The 19,778-nt window shown below is 36.8% G+C and overlaps 1 protein-coding gene across 4 annotated transcripts in view; it reads left to right on the top strand.

Annotated features, from left to right (window-relative positions):
* The first annotated feature begins 195 nt into the window (after window positions 1–195).
* The window catches only part of taok3a (TAO kinase 3a), an 84,033-nt gene continuing 64,450 nt past the window's right edge, over window positions 196–19,778 (top strand). For 2 of the 4 annotated variants that reach the window (XM_048188929.1, XM_048188932.1), the window contains exon 1: window positions 1,425–1,618. The gene's annotated coding sequence lies outside the window, so the exon portion shown is untranslated. Of the gene's footprint in view, window positions 639–1,424; window positions 1,619–1,926; window positions 2,233–19,778 lie in introns of those variants that run through there. The other 2 variants (XM_048188930.1, XM_048188931.1) reach the window with 2 other exon arrangements.

Genomic DNA, 19,778 nt, shown 5'->3' with positions numbered 1-19,778 from the left:
AACTCATGCTTGGTCAGACACATAATTATATTGTAGTATACTATATATTATCTTGTCAGCGGGAGTAATCTACGTTAAATCCTCGATCTAATCATCATTACACTAGATTATAATCCTACCATTTCAGGGAACTGTCCCTGCCATCTCTATTGTGTCCTCATGGGTTGTTCCTTACTCAACCGGCAGGTGGCGGCGTTGAATTTCAAAGCTGTCTGACTCGCGAGATCGTTTATCAGCGCTGTTACCTTGTAGCAGGTACGATGGGTTTTTCTAAAAGCGTCAGACGCTTGTCAAGTCTTTGTCAGTCGCGCGGGGTTTAGTATAGTATTTACGCTGGATATCATAACAAGCACTGTGTGGACGTTTTCTCATCACACTGACGGGGGAGAGAGTCATGACGTCTGTCGAAAATAAAACAGGTTGATGCATTTTCAGGTGTAGGAGCACTAAGAAGACAATTGCAATGAGTTTGGAAGTTTATTTCCCTCAGCATTCCACCTCACAAGGACTACAGGAGAAATAAGGAGGATTTTCACGGTTCATCTTTGAGAAGAGCGTTCATTCGCCTGAAGACATTTGCTTGTAACTGGACTTCTATGGAGTTGGTCCTGGATTAAAGATAAAGCTTTGTTGACTAGGTAAGGCCGTTTTTGTTGGTGTTCACATTTATTATGGCTTTGGCGGATACTCTGTTTTGTCTTTCAGGGATATTTTGTAATTTTTTTGATACGTCTATTAAAAACGCCTTTATCGTATCTGGTGTCAGTATTCGCGTCTCAATAGATTCCCTCTGCGCTCGATTGATTTTCCCTTGATGAACCTTCAGGCTTCATAAAGAAGCATTTACAACTGGTCAGGTGATGCAGTGTGTTTAAACTCTTGGACTCAATATAGCATATCCAGGAATTTTATTTTTGTTCATGTAGACACGCAATTCTTTAAATATAGGCTAATAACATTTTAATAGTTAAGTTATTGTATGAACAAGACAAATATGGATGATTCTTCAATATAGGATTTTTTTTATAAGAAACATTTTTGAACCTTCAAGTGTATTTATTTATTTATTTTTGGTAATGTGGGATGCAATTACATTGTAAAGTTGTATTGTTAAGTTATGAATCTTGGACTTGCTAAAAAAAATACATTCATTGTTTATACATTCATTGTAGAGGCAAAGTTTAAAGGGAACACGAATAGTGTCATTTTGACTAATGTTACTCTTACAAATTAAAAAAAAAAATAATGAAAAAGAAAAAAAAACAAAGCTGTCCTCAAATAACTAAGCATTATTATTTTTAAATTATCCTATTAATATTAAAGATTCACCCATGTTGTTCTGGACTGAGAGGAAATTGGCTTTTTTGCATACTCTGTCGAGATGTCATGCACTTTATTTCCGTGTGTGTTTATGTATGTGTGTGTGTGTGTGTGTTTGAGTGAACTTAACTATATGCGCACGCGGCTGTTCATCCAGGAAGTCAGAAAGACCGCAAAGACAGACAGACAGGCGAAGATGGGCCATCAAAAGGTGTAAAATACTCAATTTCCGGCTGAAATAAATGTTTATGAACGGTGAATTTTGTCCTTGAGCTCCAAGTCACCCTACAGAAAAGAGGTCAGTATCATTTACTACATTGCCATGGGGTTCTCGTGCATAAAACTGTCAACGATTCTGCGTGACATATCCGTGCACATCAATTTCAAAGTCATGCAAAAAGAATTAAATACAAACCAGAGTTTTTAACGCGGATATCAAAACGGAGTTTAATTATTTTAACTAACACCTGCTGGCGCTTTTCAAAGCTAGTTAGTTTGCTAACCTAACTGTTCTCAACCCTTTACCACCCAAACTTTCACTTCCTCTGCATCTCAAATCCTCAATAATCGTTTAACTGTAATCCGTATTGACTTCTTTTAAAAAGGAGCGTGTGAGAAGCATGATTCGTTTATAAATATAAGCAGCTGCGTTTAGACGCGCTTTAAAACTTAAGGTTAAGATGAAACTGCGGCCAGTTTGACATATTCAGAGAAGTGAAGGCTGACGTTAGGGCTGTTTATGGGTGTTCGTGGCTCTTTTTTCCCTCGTCTTCAGCCCCCGCTCCTTGTGTCGCTATTTTAAGCAGCTCGTCTCCCTCACACACATGCAGCGTTTATTCTGTCGGATGGAGATCATAATGAAGTTAATGGCTATGAGGAGCGCAGGATAGAAACATCTCACTGAGGATGAAGGTACTTTTTTTTTTTTTTTTTTCTACCATTATTTGGCGCTGTCAGCGTTGTGCATGGTACTAGTTGTCATTTTTGGGGTCGTTTAGGCTACTGTTGTAAAGAAATAAGTGATGGTAGTAGTGATCAGCTGGTGCGATTCTTATTGGATTGTAAAAGATTTAATATGAAACGTGAATTTCCTTGCAAATTCTTCATGTTATGTCTCGTGGTCATGTTGGATTGTTTAAGTGGTGGATGCATGATAAATGAACATTCTCCGATTCGTATCAGTGTTCAAATGAATCATACTTGTGATTCGAATCTTTTGAGTGAATCAAAACCGGTGTCATCATCACCTCACAGGACTGAGCTATTCGTTAACGAATCGGACTGAGTAGTTCCAGACGATTCTCGAATCAACAACTGTGGGTTCGTAAATGATCCGGTTAACAACTCGCCAACTGGAAGCTCTTTTTTTTAATATATTCGACTTGTACATAACTCTGTTCATGACTGCAATAAACTGACAGATAAAATTACAATAAATACCATTATTAATGCAACTTAATAGAAAAAACTTTAATGTAGGAAAAAAGAAATGCTGAAATTGTGTTTCGAATTCGATTCAGAGAAATGAGTCACTGAAACATGCCATGTAATGTAGGCTGATAATCGTCGGCACAGCTGTTTTTCAGATAGAGGTGAAACTGGGTCGATTTCAGTGCTTATGTGTATGTCATGCTACTATGCCACTACTAGGAACCCCCCCACCCCAAATTCAGCTGTCCTTGTGAAGTGTTTGAATTATACAATAATTTCAAGCGGTGAAAACTTTTTCTGATGTTATACAAAGATGCAGCATGCATATATGTAGTCTGTATTTAACATGTGTTTTTGCTGTTGAATATCATAAAATCAAATTAAAAGTACTGCCATATAATATATTTATTCAAGCCAGTGTAATTGTACACCAAACAAAATTGTATGTATATTACACCTCTCCATATATGAAACTGATAAGAAAATGTAACTTTTTTTATAATACAGGGCTGTTGAATGCTCAAATCTGATTGGTTGACCAACGTTCTAAGGTGTGCAATTATTTTCAGGGAAACGCACAGCTAAATTAGTTCTAGACAGGTCTTGACCGCATTGCAGTTCCATATCACTTGGCCAAATGTTTTCAGTTATCTCAATAGGTCCTTACAGCCTACAACCGCAAAAGAAACAAACCCTCAACGACACCGACCAAGCAAATAAATATAGTAAACAATAGGATGAAAATGAAAAATGATTGTTATTGTTATGTTATTGTTGTGTTTTATTGTGTCCTGAAGGCGCATACTCTTTCCCGCTCTCTCTCTTTCAAACGTACTCACGTACGGACACACACTCGCACAGAAACACGTTGTCAGCGCTGCTCTGACAAATTAATCAGTGAAATAGTTTAGCAACTTAAAAGATGCATGACTCACCAGTGAGGTAATAACTGTGTGGTTCTTGAGGTAGATAAAGTTTCGCTATTAGTAGAGACACTGCTGCCATGGGAGATGCACAGACTCAGGTAGGCTAATTCACATATGCTTATTTTCTCTCTCTCTCTCTCTCTCTCTCAAGTGCGTTAATTTTATCAACGGTATTATTCTGCTATCAAAGCTCAAGCTTCCCTTACTAGTTCTGAAATGACGTTCTGCATTTAGAAATGGAGGCTTGGGATGAGATTCGTAAGAAATTAGTCCCACACACAAGAGTGTTTTAAAGGATTAGTCCACTTTTAAATAAACTTTTCCTGATAATTTACTCACCCCCATGTCACCCCCACGATACCAGACGAGGAATAAGGGTCTTATCTAGCGAAACGATCGGTCATTTATGCTTTGTAAACACAAAATATCGCCTTGAGCATACTTCCCGTTTCTGCATTCTTCAAAACGCTTATGCTGAATGTTCTACGCCTTTCTTATTCTACTTAAGGAACGAACGCAACGCCAGTTTCGTTTTTTTTTTCCATAAGTAGAATAGGGAATAAGTGTTTAGAAGATACCAGGCAGTAGAGTATGGTATTTGAATTTTTGCAATTCCAATTCTGCTTATCGCTTCTGATTCTTTTCGATTGCAGTAAGGTAAAACATTGTCAAACATTTGCATCAAATATATTTATTCTTTTTGCCAAAACGTTTTGTTGCAGCTGAATACCATGAACAACCATGAAATCAGCAAACTGCATTGTTTTCTTTTATAAATAAAATATATAGTAATCCTTAAAGTTAAAAATCCAAAAGATATTCAGTCAAAATCAGTGAGTGACTTTCTTTTTCTTTTGTACTTTGATTAACGTTAATGACACTGCAGCAGGTTTATTAGCCTGCTGTCACTTTATGCAGGATCCAATATACTGTTACTTACGTGTTTTCTTTCTCAACTCTTTACATTCACTTAAAGGTGCTCTAAGTGATGTCACGCGTTTTTTGGCCAAAATATTTTTTGTCATATACAGCAAACATCTCACTATCCACTAGCTGCCTGTCCCCTGAACACACTGTAAAAAAACGCGGTCTCTGTAGTCGCCACAAGCTCCGAAAACGGCAATAAACTGGTGCAGCCTGGACCACGAATTATAATAAACATGCTCCAGCCAATAACCGACAAGAATGATTTTAAATGCGCTTTCATGACTGTTTCAGGAAGCACGGAGGGGAGGGGGAGGAGGAGGAGGAGGGAGGGTCTAGCTAGCCTCTGTTTTGTTTGACAACACTTCGAACATCAACAGGAAGTTACTCCACCCAGGATCACTTAGAGCACCTTTAAGACAAATCCGACTGTTTACAAGGTCATTTTGACATAATTTTGCGTGCATTTGTGCGTTCATGCGCACAAAGACGTGTACGAGAACTCAATACATTATAGCTCACAGTAGCTATGTTTCCTTCCACCTATTTTTATGTGCATTTTGGGATAACGCATAAAAAAACACTGAAACCTCAAGATGCACATAAAAAACCTATGCGCTCAACTGAGGCGGGTAAATTTTTATGTGACACGAAAACATTCGCATAAACTACTGCAGCAAATTACATTTTTCTTAGTGATATTTAGCGTGGATGTGATGATTTTATTCTTTTCGATTCACTGGATGGAAAATAAATAAATATTCATAAATTAAACAATTATTCATAAATGTTTAATGCACAAGTTAAATTCACAACTTTGAATGTACTTATGAGAGGCTGCTCTTTGTGCGCACTTTGTGTGCAAAGAAAACAACAACACGAGTGCCGAATTGAGTTCTCTTTGGTGTCTTCTTGTGTTTGAAAGTGGTTTGTAATCCCATTCAAATTCGCACACAGGAATCGATAAGCGGAATTTAAATTTAAATTTTATTACAAGTATCCAATTCCTGACCTTAAGAATCCACTTCCAGAATTGGAAGTGATTTCAAATTCCCAACCTTCCAGGCAGCTATAATTAGTGTTTGAAGAAGTCCCAGAACTAGGCAATGTTTGTGCTGTAAAACCATTTGAAATATACTGAAAGATTTTTCTGATGCAGTTAGTAGGTAAACTAGCAGGTGCACACAGTCTGTGCTTTTACATTTAGTAACAGAATGAATTTGTTCAGTAGTGGAAAAGCCTAGTGGCTAAAGATCAGTGCTGGAACTGAAAGGTTGTAGGTTTGAACCCTGCTGGAGGTGATTCATGAACTATCAGCATTGTGTTTTTCTAAAGCACTTAATCCAGGGTTCCTTTAGGGGTCTGTACTTACAGTGAGTGTACTGTAAACCTGCTAAACTCTTTTCTACTGTGTGGGCATTGGGAGACCATTGTGTGATTGGCTTCAGGTTGACTCTTTAGTTTAGTTATCAATTTGGTGACTGATCAAGGTGAACTCTGGGACAGTTGTGTGTGACTCAAGGTTTAATGGTTTATTTCTCTCACACACATCTTTTATAGATGCTCTTATCTGATTGCTGGATGTTTGGTAACTGGGACATTCCTAAATTAATAGTATTGAGAGTCATGTTTTCGTTCCAGGAAATACACTTGTATGTCAGTGTTGTTTAAACATGAACCTGTTTTAATGTTGCTTTGACAGCATTTGCCTCTATTTTCTATTCATTTCCATGAATAGATGATGTATTTGCTGAATCTACAAAATATGAGAAATTCTCAGAAACTTTTGTGGTATTTAATGTTTAAATTGCATTAATTTATTTTTTGTATAATTAAATTTAGTTAAATTATTAGTTGAATAGGAAATCAGTTCAAGAATTGTTTTAAGCCCCAACTTTCCATTTCCGCAGCATGCCAATTAAAGAATCATTCCAGAAGATAATTTATTTAATATGGTTGGTATTTAATATAATTGGTATCATATAGTGATGCACTGACATTTCGGAAACCAGAGATATTCAGCTGAAATAGCAAAAAATAAATAAATAAATGTTTCAGACAAAATCGCTTTGGAGGGTGACAGTGACGTTTAATTAGCACTTCTCTGACGATGTTTTTTGACTTTGTCAGTGTCTACACACAACGCGGATAAGCTACAATAGGTAAACATGTCAGCAGTCTTGACACACTTCACCTTAACCAAAAATGATGCTGGAGTATATGTAAAATTTGTTCAGCTGAAATATCGAGGCGTCTCGTTTTGGAAGAACTTTACTATGACAGATTCATTTCTTAAAGTGGTCATGAACTGGATTTTTAAATTATTTTATAATATTTCCTGAGGTGCACTTATTATGTTTATATGATTTTTACATACAAAAGTCAATCGCAGTTTAGAAATAAATGGCTGTTTTCTACCCTGATTTTAGTCCTCTGATTTGAACACTCTTTTTAAAGGGTAAAAACAGGGTGTAAACACCCACTGCTGTGATTTAGTAAAATGCATATAAATTTAATTTCAGATATTGTTATGCATGTTTTTACTATCTTTAAATTAGTGCGATATCACACCTTCAGTTGGGGGGCCGACAAACATTCATGGATTTACGTTTTGACCTTTTGTACTAGCATATTTTTAATAAAAGAAGGCCAGTCCAGTGTTGGCTGTTAATATGGTCTTTGTGTGTTTGTAGTAGTGTTAGTATACAATGAGCTGTGTCATCTGTCTTTGACAAGGGCTATGTTGTTAGGCCAACTTGAAGCCACTGCTCAATTCAGACACGCACACATACTAGGTTAATCAAAAATACAAAAATACAAAACCTAATCAATTTTAATTTCAATATTTTCTCTAGTGAGGAACATTTAAAATGGTCTCTTGTAGATCTAAAGGTGGTTGTTCACACTCCAAGTCTTTCCAGGCTTGCATGAGTTTAAAAAGGTCACATGGTTACAGTCGTCTTCCACCTTCATTACTCTTCAAGGTTTCAGAGGAGTTTCAGTGACCAAACCTCTGTTTAGAATCCAGCTTGCCCAAATCACCATCTCGGCTAATTTTAGTTCCTCTAAAATATGAGTTAATGATGTAGTAGCTTCAAATGAGTTGACCACAGTCCATGCGCGCTGTTTTTGAACTGACTTGCCCTCCATCGCTCCTTTGATGGCTGCACAGGGAGTCAGCGAGTGGCCTGAAAACACCCAGCTCATTATAATTAGCGCTACTGATTAAGCCTCACAGACTGCTCTGCCCGTGTTATAATGTGTACCCAATCAATTCTTGCACTGCATGTCATTCCAGGCTTTAACTTTGTAAACTCCCTTTTTTGTTGTTCCGCTCTCAATAAGGTTATGTTTCTGTTCCCCACATAGAATGGGATTCAGGGGAATTCATAGGCCAACGTTAATGTTACACAGACCTGCGTTTGTCTTTTACTTCACTCTAGCTGCCCTAGCTGCTTTTGAATTGAAAGTGCATGACCCACTTGTTTGTATTTAAAGGGTTAGGTCACTTCAGAATTAAAATTTCCTGGTAATTTACTCACCCCCCATGTCATCCAAGATGTTTGTCTTTCTTTCTTCAGTCGAAAAGAAATGAAGGCTTTTGAGGAAAACATTCCAGGATTTAATGTGCAGCACTAGCAGACGGACAGCATCGCAAGCTGCTATTGTGAATGCGTTTCTCCGTTGCCGTGTTCCGGTGAGAAGATGCAAGATCTCGTCAAAAGAGCCACTGATTACATATTGTTCTTTTTTTTTTTTTTTTTTAAGGTTTAGTTTGAGAACCTCTTATTTTGGACTGACATGCTCTTTTTATCTTTTTACATCTGGCGAGAAATGAGTCTTTCGTCACTTTTCGTGACTCAAGCAGCCTGTTACGCTGCAAGCCACCCATCTCCCTCGGTTACCCATGAGCCTTGTCTTCTGAGAACTTTTTCTTCTCTCTCAGTCTCTTCCATGTGAGCTCAACGTCTCTGTTGAAAAATGCATCAGGATGGGAGTAACCATGCTGGCAGTCAGATGGGGCCGCTCGAGAGTGTATGGCCCAGTAGGAAAGCGCATTAAAAATTAAACCTCTGCCGTCAGTCGTAATGTTCAACTGTGATCAGCTTCAGCGAGGCTCGTAGAAAAAACGGCACTTAAGATAAGACAAGTAATACTTTCCTTGACGATGACACCTACGAGTGCTGATTTTAATGACTGCATTGAAAGCTGTATGAACTCATAAAAGACACTTGCTGTTGATGCTTTAGGTAATTGCATTGCTCCAGTGGATTCAGTTACCGATATTGACCCCAGCCCCTTTGCGTGTTCACAATAGCGGCCCTGTCACAGTTAGGTGGCTCTCTGGGTCACGGTACTGGGGAAATAAAAGCTGCACTGTCACAGAAATGTCTGCTGTTGTCAATTAGAAAAAAAATGTCAGAAATAGATCGCTGGAGGCACGCGAGTCATTGGTCTGCCACTTTGAAGACATATGCCTCGTATGAATTGAATTGAATTAAATATTATAATTAGTATTTCCACGTGTCCTGGAAATCCTGGAAAAATTATTTCCAGTCCTGGAAAATACATGGAAAATGAGAAAAAATGTAAAATATCCTGGACAAATCCTGGAAAATGTGTTCATTTTTAAAAAACATGTTCTTGTTCATTGAAGAACAAACAGTTTACAATTAGTCCGAAACAAATAAGAAAGCGCTGTGTACAGGGACACTGAGTTTTGACACGTGAGAGAAGTATTTTGAAATACACTGTTTTATCTCGCCGTGACATAATGATGCTGTCTTCTGTTGGTGGTTGCTAGAGCTATAGGAATTAAGTGCTTGAATGTTTGCAGCGAATGTAGGTAGCAAACCTTGTTAAAATGTATTCTTGCAAACTAAGAATTTGTATGTGCAAGGGGTCAGTGTAGCAAACTACAGCATGCATGACTGCATTGGCCCAAGAAAGGGTAGCAAAAAAAGTATATTTAATTTTTTACTATTTAAAATATTATTTAAAAAAATAAACTCATAGCATTATTTATGCAATTGTGATATCTTGTTTGTTATTATATTAAAGGGATAGTTCATTCAAAAATCACCCTCAAGCCATCCTAGTTGTATATGACTATTTTCATTCAGACGAACACAATCAGAGATATATTTAAAAATATCCTGGCTCTTCAAAGATTTATAATGGTAGTGAATGCGGGGCGAGATTTTGAAGCCCAAAAAATGCATGCATCCATCATAAAAATAATCCATAAAGGCCTTCTGCAGTGAAGCGATGGGTTTTTGTAAGAAAAATATCCATATTTAAAACTTACTTTAAAATAACTAGCTTCCGGCAGACGACTGTACACATACTGAGCAAGTCGACTTGCGCCACAAGAGTAAGCTTTGACGTAAAGCGTAAATGTCAGACATTGTTATAGGAAGCATGCTGAAACATGGTGGTGGTGTTGCAAAGTGCCAGATGAACAGAATATCAGTATAATGGAGACATGTTTTCAAACCATTGCCTCATCTTAACGCAGTAGTCCAGTGCATGGCGGCTACACAATGTCATGTTGTAAATAAGACAACATCTCTATGGCAAACCTCTCCATGCTGCCGTTGTTGTTGTTTTTGCCGTATGCCTACCAACGCAACGTCATTGCCTCAGAAACCAATGCAGATATTCCGGGAAACGAAAAAACGAAAGCGCGGCACGGACACACAAATCTGAATAGTTGCGATGCACAGTGTGGACATCAATAATTTTAGATCAGATTCCAATCGGATACACAAATAATCAGATTTGGACTGACAGTCTGAACGTAGCCTTTGTAGATTGTGTAGATCATTTTGGAAATATGTCTGTATTCTTTACCCATTGTCAGTTGATCACCCGCATCAATTTCCATTCCCATCTGCCATTTTTATGGGATTGCGGTCTTTCGCTTATTTGTCCTGTTTAGTTAATCTAGCCCTTAATGTGTACTTTACTTGCTGAATTAAAGTATTCATTTATTTAAAAAAGAGAAACTTCACTACAAAGTGTCCTAATCAGATGTGATGCAATAAAGCAGCTGTCAATAAAAAAATATATCTTCCTTGCAGATCTGAGTAAAGACATTTTTGTTATTTTGGTTTTATAATAATTTGATTGTTTGCAAATAGTAATTTGTAGGGGTGTGACGAGATCTCGTGGCACGAGATCTCGCGAGACTAAACTGTGACGAGATTTCTCGTCGAGGCGAAAAGTAGTCTCGTGATGTTGCCATGACAGAGTGTTAGGATGATTAGGAAAGAATATGCCACCGCTACGTTTACATTTTGCCTCCACTGTCGTTTTGCTTTGTATTTAAATAAAAAAAAAAACATTTAATTCAGTTGGATAACGGTCGCCGCCGCTCCATATTTACAGAGTACGCGCGACCGTTTAAAAGTGAAAGTAAACGCGCGCGCGCATTCAAACGTGATTTCAATACCCCGCATTTTGAAAGCGGCTCACTGATGAATACAGATAAGTTATCTCTCAATATGAAAGCTATTTTAGGCTGGGCAGTGTAGTTGTAACCATCTCTCAGCTCTGTATCAAAGAAAAATTTGGTCTTATTTGATCTTTGAATATTGAGAGAGTGCGATTATGGTTGCACTTATTGTAAAGTGTTACCATAAAAATGAATAACAGTTTTCTCTTCTTATTATTTACTAGTACAAACAATAAGGTTTCATTTGTTAACATTAGTTAATGCACTGTGAACTATCATGAACTAACAATGAATGACTATTTTTATCAACTAACAAAGATTAATAAATACTGTAGCAAATATATTGCTTGTTGTTAGTTGATGTTGGTTAATACATTAATGTTAATAAATGAGACCTTATTGTAAAGTGTTACCATTTTTATTTATACTGTTTTTATTTCTGTGATCAGATTGTGGAGAGGAGTTCAGTTAGGAGGTCAAAAGCTGTAGAAGCTCATAATTAATGTACAGTAAGATCTGAAGAGACTGAAATCATACAGAAGAGAAGTCAGTCAGTTGAGTTAGTGGCAAAACCTTTTACAGTACTTCAGTATTGTTGTCTTTTACTGCATATGATAATTCAGTCTCAGAAAGTAGAACTGAAATGACATTCATTACAAAATGATTAGTTAAAACATTTCAAATACACCTGCAGAATATTTTTTCTAGTCATGTATTTCGCCATCTTGTCTCGTCTCGTGAACTCAATCTCGAGTCTCGTCTCGTCTCGTGAGATACTGGTCTCGTCACACCCCTAGTAATTTGGTAGTGGAATCTCCTTAGTTAAAAATCCTTTTCCACAAAACAATAAACATCAAGTGTATTCTTCTGATGGGTTGTGATTGTGTTGCATTGCGCAGCATTTTTCGCTTTCTGTGTAGACACAGACAAGTCGCTTGTTTCTGGGAGCTCGTTACGTCACATTTTTGATTTTTATTGCCAGGCTGCACTGTCATCATGTACTGTTATTTTATGGCGAGTAAAACTGATTTTTGTTTTGAAGTATAACTTTTTTTCTCTCGAAGGAAATATGCCTGTGTGTGCACATACAGTGGAGAAACATTACCTGAAGGCCTGTTCCAGGTCCTCCTCTCTCTCTTTCCGTCTGGGTCACTCTCTTTTTGTTCACATGCATCTGTAGTTTGATCATCGTGGTTTATGGATGGCTGTTCTGTTACCCCATTTGCACCTCCTCATATAACCTCATGTCACTAGCGGACAGTGCTGGTGTAAACATGGTACACAATGTTTAGTGATGCAATCAATGAAGCCACATTCGGAGGTAGACAAAAACACATTTAAACAAGAAGCACCCTCTGTTGACATGTACAATCTAAAAATAAATATGTAAATATTTTGCGTGCGTGTGTGTGATGTGCGAGCGCATGTACGCGAGCGTGATTTGGAACAGGCCCCCTGTTTCTCTCTGTTTGACAGACAGTTCAGTCGATGTGAAGAGAGCGTGAGGTAATGAGTAGTGTTCTATAAATAGTCACCACGCCCCCGTCCTAAAGCCCTCTGTTTCACCCATCTGATGTGCCGCCACACAGCAAACAGCGCTAACATGCAGTTTATAGCATCATTGAGGATTTAGGTGATAGAGGTTTTATTTTAAATCAATTTTGCCATGTTATATGATCAAGTGGCTTATTGCTTTTATGAAACCATGCAACAGCAATATGATATGAGTGATAGATTGACATATTATTTTATATTAATAATCCCAATAAACATTAGTGACTAAATGACTAAACCTATACAATGACTAAACTGGCTCAACCAATCAGATTTTAGTGGGCGAATTGGTTATTTTACAAAATTAAATAAGTATTGTCACATTATTTTATATATATATATAGATAGATAGATAGATAGATAGATAGATAGATATTACATATATATGTGTGTGTGTCTATATTTTTTTGTGTTAATATGATATAATAACATTTATTAGTTATGAATTTGAATGTAAAATTGGTTCTGCATATCACAATTCAAAAATAAATTATTGCTCATAAAAAATAGTATTAAAGGGATAGTTCACCCAAAAATGAAAATTTGATGTCTATCTGCTTACCCCCAGCGCATCCAAGATGTAGGTGACTTTGTTTCTTCAGTAGAACACAAATGATGATTTTTAAGTCCAACCGTTGCCGTCTGTCAGTCAAATAACGCTGGTGGATGGGGACTTCTACTATAAGAGTAAATAAAACTTGCATAGACAAGTCCAAATTAAACCCTGCGGCTCGTGACGACACATTGATGTCCTAAGACACGAAACGATCGGTTTGTGCGAGAAACCGAACCGTATTTATATCATTTTTTAACTCTAATACACCACTATGTCCAACTGCATTCATCACTCGATTCGTTTGATCTGATCGCGCTCTGACAGCGGCAGCGATGTCTCGCTCTCATTGAAGTATATGCGCGAGACATCACTGCCGCTGTCAGAGCACGATCAGACCTCACTAAGTGATTGCTGAATGCAGTTGGACATAGTGGTGTATTAGAGTTAAAAAATGATATAAATACTGTTTGGTTTCTCACACAAACCGATCGTTTCGTGTCTTAGGACATCAATGTGTCGTCACGAGCCGCAGGGTTTCATTTGGACTTGTCTATGCAAGTTTTATTTACTCTTATAGTAGAAGTTCCCATCCACTAGCATTATTTGACTGACAGATGGCAACGGTTGGAGTTAAAAATCATCATTTGTGTTCTACTGAAGAAACAAAGTCACCTACATCTTGGATGTGCTGGGGGTAAGCAGATAAACATCAAATTTTCATTTTTGGGTGACCTATCCCTTTAAAGGGTGCGTTCACCCAAAAATTTGAATTCTGTCTTTTATTACTCACCCTCATGTAAGACCTTTATTCATCTTGGGAACACAAATTAAGATATTTTTGATGAAATCTGTGAGCTTTCTGGCCTCCGATATGCAACACAATTACCAATTTCTAGGCCCAGAAAGGTTGTAAAGACATTGTTAAAATAGTCCATGTGACTACAGTGGTTTAACCTTAGTCTCCTACACAGTTGACGTAGTAAGCACAGTGCAGCGCTTCCAGGTTCTATGTCAGAATGCCAGCTCATTATTTAGTCACATGGAGTATTTTAACAATGTCTTTACTACCTTTCTGGGCCTTGAAATTGGTAATTGTGTTGCGGTCTATTGGAGGCCAGATCACTGATGTCATCAAAAATATCTTATTTTGTGTTCCGAAGATGAACAAAGGTCTTACAGGTTTGGAGCAACACGAAGGGTAAGTAATTAAAGACAGAATTTTCATGTTTTGGTGAACTAACCCTTTAATTGATTACTATTTTTATGTGGACAATAAACTGCTACAGCCTATAGCTTTTTTGCAGTTTCATATTTAGTATGAAATCATTTAACATCTTAACATTTGCACTTGTCTATGAATATCTAAGTTCTGTTTGGTCATTTGTTTGCAATTATTCTTTCTAGAGTTTGTGAATAGCTATATTGCAGTACTGTAGGTCTGTTGAAGTTCAGCTCCATTAAGCAGACACATGTTCCCATGGGGATGTGATATAATCCAGGCCAGCTCTCCTACTGGAGTTTTCTCATTGGGTCACTGACAGCTCTCACCATCTTCAATGATCAAATCCCATAATGCCTCATCAGTGTCTGTTCCAGTGTCATGCTCTGGCCTGTTCACATCAGCGTGATCCGACGCTTTTACATGACTGAAACACATACGAAGTGGGTCTTTCTATCTTTCACATTTACATTTTCCAGTTTACTCACTCTCTGGGGAATTCTCTCTCTCTCCCTTCATCTCTCTCAACATCTGACATTCCTCCCCTAATGTGTCATTCATCTCTCTCTTGCATAAAAGACATTGCTACATCCAGCACATAAATGGAGCTTTAACCCTTTTCAGTCAAGAAGACAGTGTTTGAGTGCTTCTGTAGCTTTGGTTTTCATTCCATCTTTTTGTCAGCACAGACGTTTGATAATCTCTCTCTCTCTCTACATTTGACACTGATAATCTCGCCCTTGTTTCTGGTAACATTTGACATTGAACAAATGCAATCCAGCAACAGATTGAAGCATTTTAGGATGTTCCTGGCACTAGACATTTTCATCGAATTCTTCCGTTCACTTGATTCTTATTTCCATTGTTTTGTTTTCTGGCAGTTGCATTATGTAAATATTAACATGTAATCTTGAGTTCCAACCAAATCCAACAAGATGCAAGAAGAGTAAATATTTGCGTATGTTTGACATAATCTAGACATAATCTCTTTGACATAATCACTATGGTTTATGTGAAGGTAGTTTCGTTTGGACAGATTTTGACTATACATGGAAAATATTTATCTATTTATTTATTTACTTGCGCAGCAGATGTCTGACCATGACTAGCTGTAAAAGCAGTTAACTGTGAATATCTGTTCACAAACATCAATCCAGGGCTGCACGATTCAATGGAATCTATCTATATCTATATCCATCTATCTATATCTATCTATATCCATCTATATCCATATGTCGCTCTGTCCTATAGCATTCTATCATTTTATTCTCTGTCGTTCTCTTCGATCTGTCATTCTGTTCTGTCTAACATTCTATTCTATCTAGCGTTCTCTATTGTTCTGTCCTATCTATCGCTTAATTCTATTTATCGTTCTGTTCTGTCATTTTGTTCAGTTCTTTCGTTCTGTCTATGTCATTCTGTCTGTCTATCTTTCTATCCTATCAATCGTTCTATTCATCGTTCTATTCTATCTATCATTCTTTCTGTCTGTCGTTCTGTCCTTTCTGTCGTTCTATCTATCGTTCTATCATTGTATTCTGTCTATTGTTCCATTGTCTATCATTCCATTGTCTATCATTCTGTCATTCTCTCTATCATTCTCTCTATCGTTCTCTATTGTTCTATCATTCTATTTATCATTGTATTATATATATCATTGTATTGTCTTTCGTACCATTGTCTTTCATTCCATTGTCTATCAATCTATCTATCATTCTGTTCTAACTATCGTTCTATTCTATTGTTCTGTTCAATCATTCTATCTATCATTCTGTCTGTCTGTATTGTTCATTCTTTCATTCTGTCTATAGATAGTATAATTCTATCGTTCTATCTATCATTCTGTTGTTCTCTATATATTGTTCTCTATCTGTTGTTCTATCATTCTGTCTGTCTTTGCCCTACATCTATCTGTTTCTTCTTAAAAAAAACACTTTTAGCAATCGGGTAAACACAGTATTGTTTCCATGCAGAATGTAGAAAGCAGTGCACCCTGACTTCAGAAAGTTGCATCAGATTCACAGACCACATTAGAGTTCGCCAGATCAAGAAGTGTTTGCCATTAAAATGTGCAGTTTGCATCAGACAGTAAGTGAATGGACTGTGGGCAGTCCGTGGTTGTGTCTTCTGAGGCTGACACCCAGGTGAACATGAGCTAGCCTGCTATTATATTTTTATGATAGAAAGAAAGAAAGAAGATATTTTGAAAAATGTTTGGGTTTTTATCCATACAATGAAAGTCAATGGGGTCCAATGTTGTTTGGACGTCAGCGTTCTTTAAAATATATTCTTTTGTGTTCCACAAAAGAATGGAAGTCACTGGACATGTGGATGAGTTTTCATTTTTGTGTGAACCATCCATTTAAGTAATACAAACGTGATGTCTGGCACGCTCAGACAGCTGTTCTAGCACCCTTCACTCTGTGCGAGGTAGAATAGCACATCAGGACTGGGAGAAGCCAAGGAGATGCATAACACACGCATCTAAGAGTAACACACAGTCAGTGTCTTACATGCAATAATCATTTCCTGTGGTGACAGATGCTCATATCCTGTCTTACAGGAAGTGATCTAATGACACCTTACCGTCAAGTTTTGTTTACGGTAGATGTGCGGTGCATTGTGGGGTGAAGTAGCTACGCAGTCATTTTAACAGAATAGCACCACTTCTTAACTAGTGTAACATGATAAAGTGACTAGCAGTAAAAGAGTCTTAACTGACTGCTGGAGAGATAAAATGCTTGTTGGTGGAAACACTGCCGTGATGTGCCTGATTAGAACGTGGTGACCAGACTAATTTGCATAGATGTAGACAGACAGCAGGAGATCAGATGAACATAGAGTTGAATAACAGAAACTTTATAGAATTGACAAATCAATAGTTTGTTATGCAGGATGAAACGTTTGGCCTACTTATATTCAGCCACACCAGACTCTTGATGTCACATCTGTCTGTTTTGGATCTTTTTTGGTTCTGATGTCCCCTGTGCGGTGAGGTCCCGTCAACACGCACACCGCGACACGCTCTCAGGGGAATGATGAGTCAGGAACAGCAGATGACAGCACTGCCTGGTCAGGACCATAATTGCAGTTGCGCGCTGGGCCTAAAGGGCTCTACTAGACGCAGCAAGGACTTATGGGAATGACACATTCCACTTACCTTCGCAAATGTTGACGGAACCTGACAAAGAGTGCTGGAGGAGGGACTGAGGTTATTTTATCTTCTTTTAATTTAATTTCTTAAAGACTCCCTGTGGTGAAAATCAAGTTTTTAATGGGGGACTCAAGAAAAGCCAGGTTATCCTGGTATATTTTTCTGTTGGGTACATTTGGCAATATACAGTAGCGGGTGAATTATGTATATTATGATGTTATAATGCACTATATGCCTTTCTCCACTGATGTTCTAAGTTGTTCATGCTGATTTTTAAAAGGTAGCTGTCTGACTCTGAGATGGCAAATGGGAACATGGTTTGTGTAACATTAGCAACACATATTAGCTGTTTGATAACGCAGTCAAGCTAAATCATTTCAATTACCATTACGTATCCGACGTAGAGAGCGATACATAAAACACATTACCATTCTGATACATCGACTTGTAGACGAGCCTGTATAATTAACTCATCCACTTCTTCTTCTGAATCAGTTCAAACATGTATGACTGAATTAAACCAGTATTTCAACTTGTGTGGCGTTTGCTACAGTAAATTTCAGGACATTCTGAACTTGTGTGATTGAGTGGAGGCGGGGACTAATATGCATATTCATGGATCTGCATATACTAAATGAAGCAAAGGTGTAGAGTTACATTCAAGCTATTTTAAGGCACAAATAAATTATTTTCACAAGAAAAAAATGTTTCAATATGTCATTTTGATCATCAAAGATGAGTTTTAAAGGAAAATTAGTGACTACATGGGGACTTTATCTTTTTCCAGTAGGGATGACATCGGTTTGACCAGGGGTTTTCAAACTAAGTGATTTAGTTGAAAAATTCAGAAAAAAAAAAAAAAAAAAAGACCAAATTTGACATTAGTACATTCTGCATTTTAAAGACTATTCAGAAATCATGAGATTAATCATAATGGTTTTAATGACAGTCATAGTTTAATGTTTCTATTCAGGTTCAGCACAAAAAAAATATTTTTTGAAATATACAGTACAGTCCAAAAGATTTTTAATGTTTTTAAAAGAAGTTTCGTCTGCTCACCAAGTCTACATTTATTTAATTAAAAATACAGTAAAAAACAGTAATGTTGTGAAATATTATTACAATTTAAAATAACTGTGTACTATTTAAATATATTTGACAAAGTAATTTATTCCTGTAATGCAAAGCTGAATTTTCAGCATCGCTTCAGTGTCACATGATCCTTCAGAAATCATTCTAATATGCTGATTTGCTGCTCAATAAACATTTAGGATTATTTTCAATGTTGAAAACAGTTGTGTACTTTTTTTTTCAGGATTCCTTGATGAATAGAAAGTTCAAAAGAACAGCATTTATCTGAAATACAAAGCTTCTGTAGCATTATACACTACCGTTCAAAAGTTTGGGGTCAGTAAGAATTTTTATTTTTATTTTTTTGAAAAGAAATTAAAGAAATGAATACTTTTATTCAGCAAGGATGCATTAAATCAATCAAAAGTGGCAGTAAAGACATTTATAATGTTACAAAAGATTAGATTTCAGATAAACACTGTTCTTTTGAACTTTCTATTCATCAAATAATCCTGAAAAAAAATACTGTACACAAATATTTTGTACAATTGTACACATTAAATGTTTCTTGAGCAGCAGATCAGCATATTAGAATGATTTCTGAAGGATCATGTGACACTGAAGACTGGAGTAATGATGCTGAAAATTCAGCTTTGCATCACAGGAATAAATTACTTTGTCAAATATATTCAAATAGAAAACAGTTATTTTAAATTGTAATAATATTTCACAATATTACTGTTTTTTACTGTATTTTTAATTAAATAAATGTAGCCTTGGTGAGCAGACGAAACTTCTTTTAAAAACATTAAAAATCTTAGTGGTTCCAAACTTTTGGACTGTACTGTATATTGTAATCTTTATATTTTAGAAATAAAATTCTTTGCAGGAAGATCATCAAATTTGGTGGTCTGTTTTTAAGCCTCCACAGTTTCATAAGTTTTAATTAGTTCACTCAAAATTTAATAATAAAAAACAAATCTGTTTATGTCCCATGGAAGAAAGTAAGTTTTCCAAATGAAGTTCCATTTTTAGGTTAACTTCAGTGTGAAAATAGCTTTAAATTTACTTTAAATTTTTCATATTGTGTTTTTCTTTTTGTTGGATGCATTGGAACTTTGATTTTTGGATACCTGTGCACTCACTCTCCACTTTTTTGTTTTTAG

Source organism: Megalobrama amblycephala, linkage group LG4, assembly GCF_018812025.1.
Source record: "Megalobrama amblycephala isolate DHTTF-2021 linkage group LG4, ASM1881202v1, whole genome shotgun sequence".
NCBI classification, from domain to species: domain Eukaryota; kingdom Metazoa; phylum Chordata; class Actinopteri; order Cypriniformes; family Xenocyprididae; genus Megalobrama; species Megalobrama amblycephala.
This window is presented reverse-complemented; position numbering and strand designations above follow the sequence as displayed.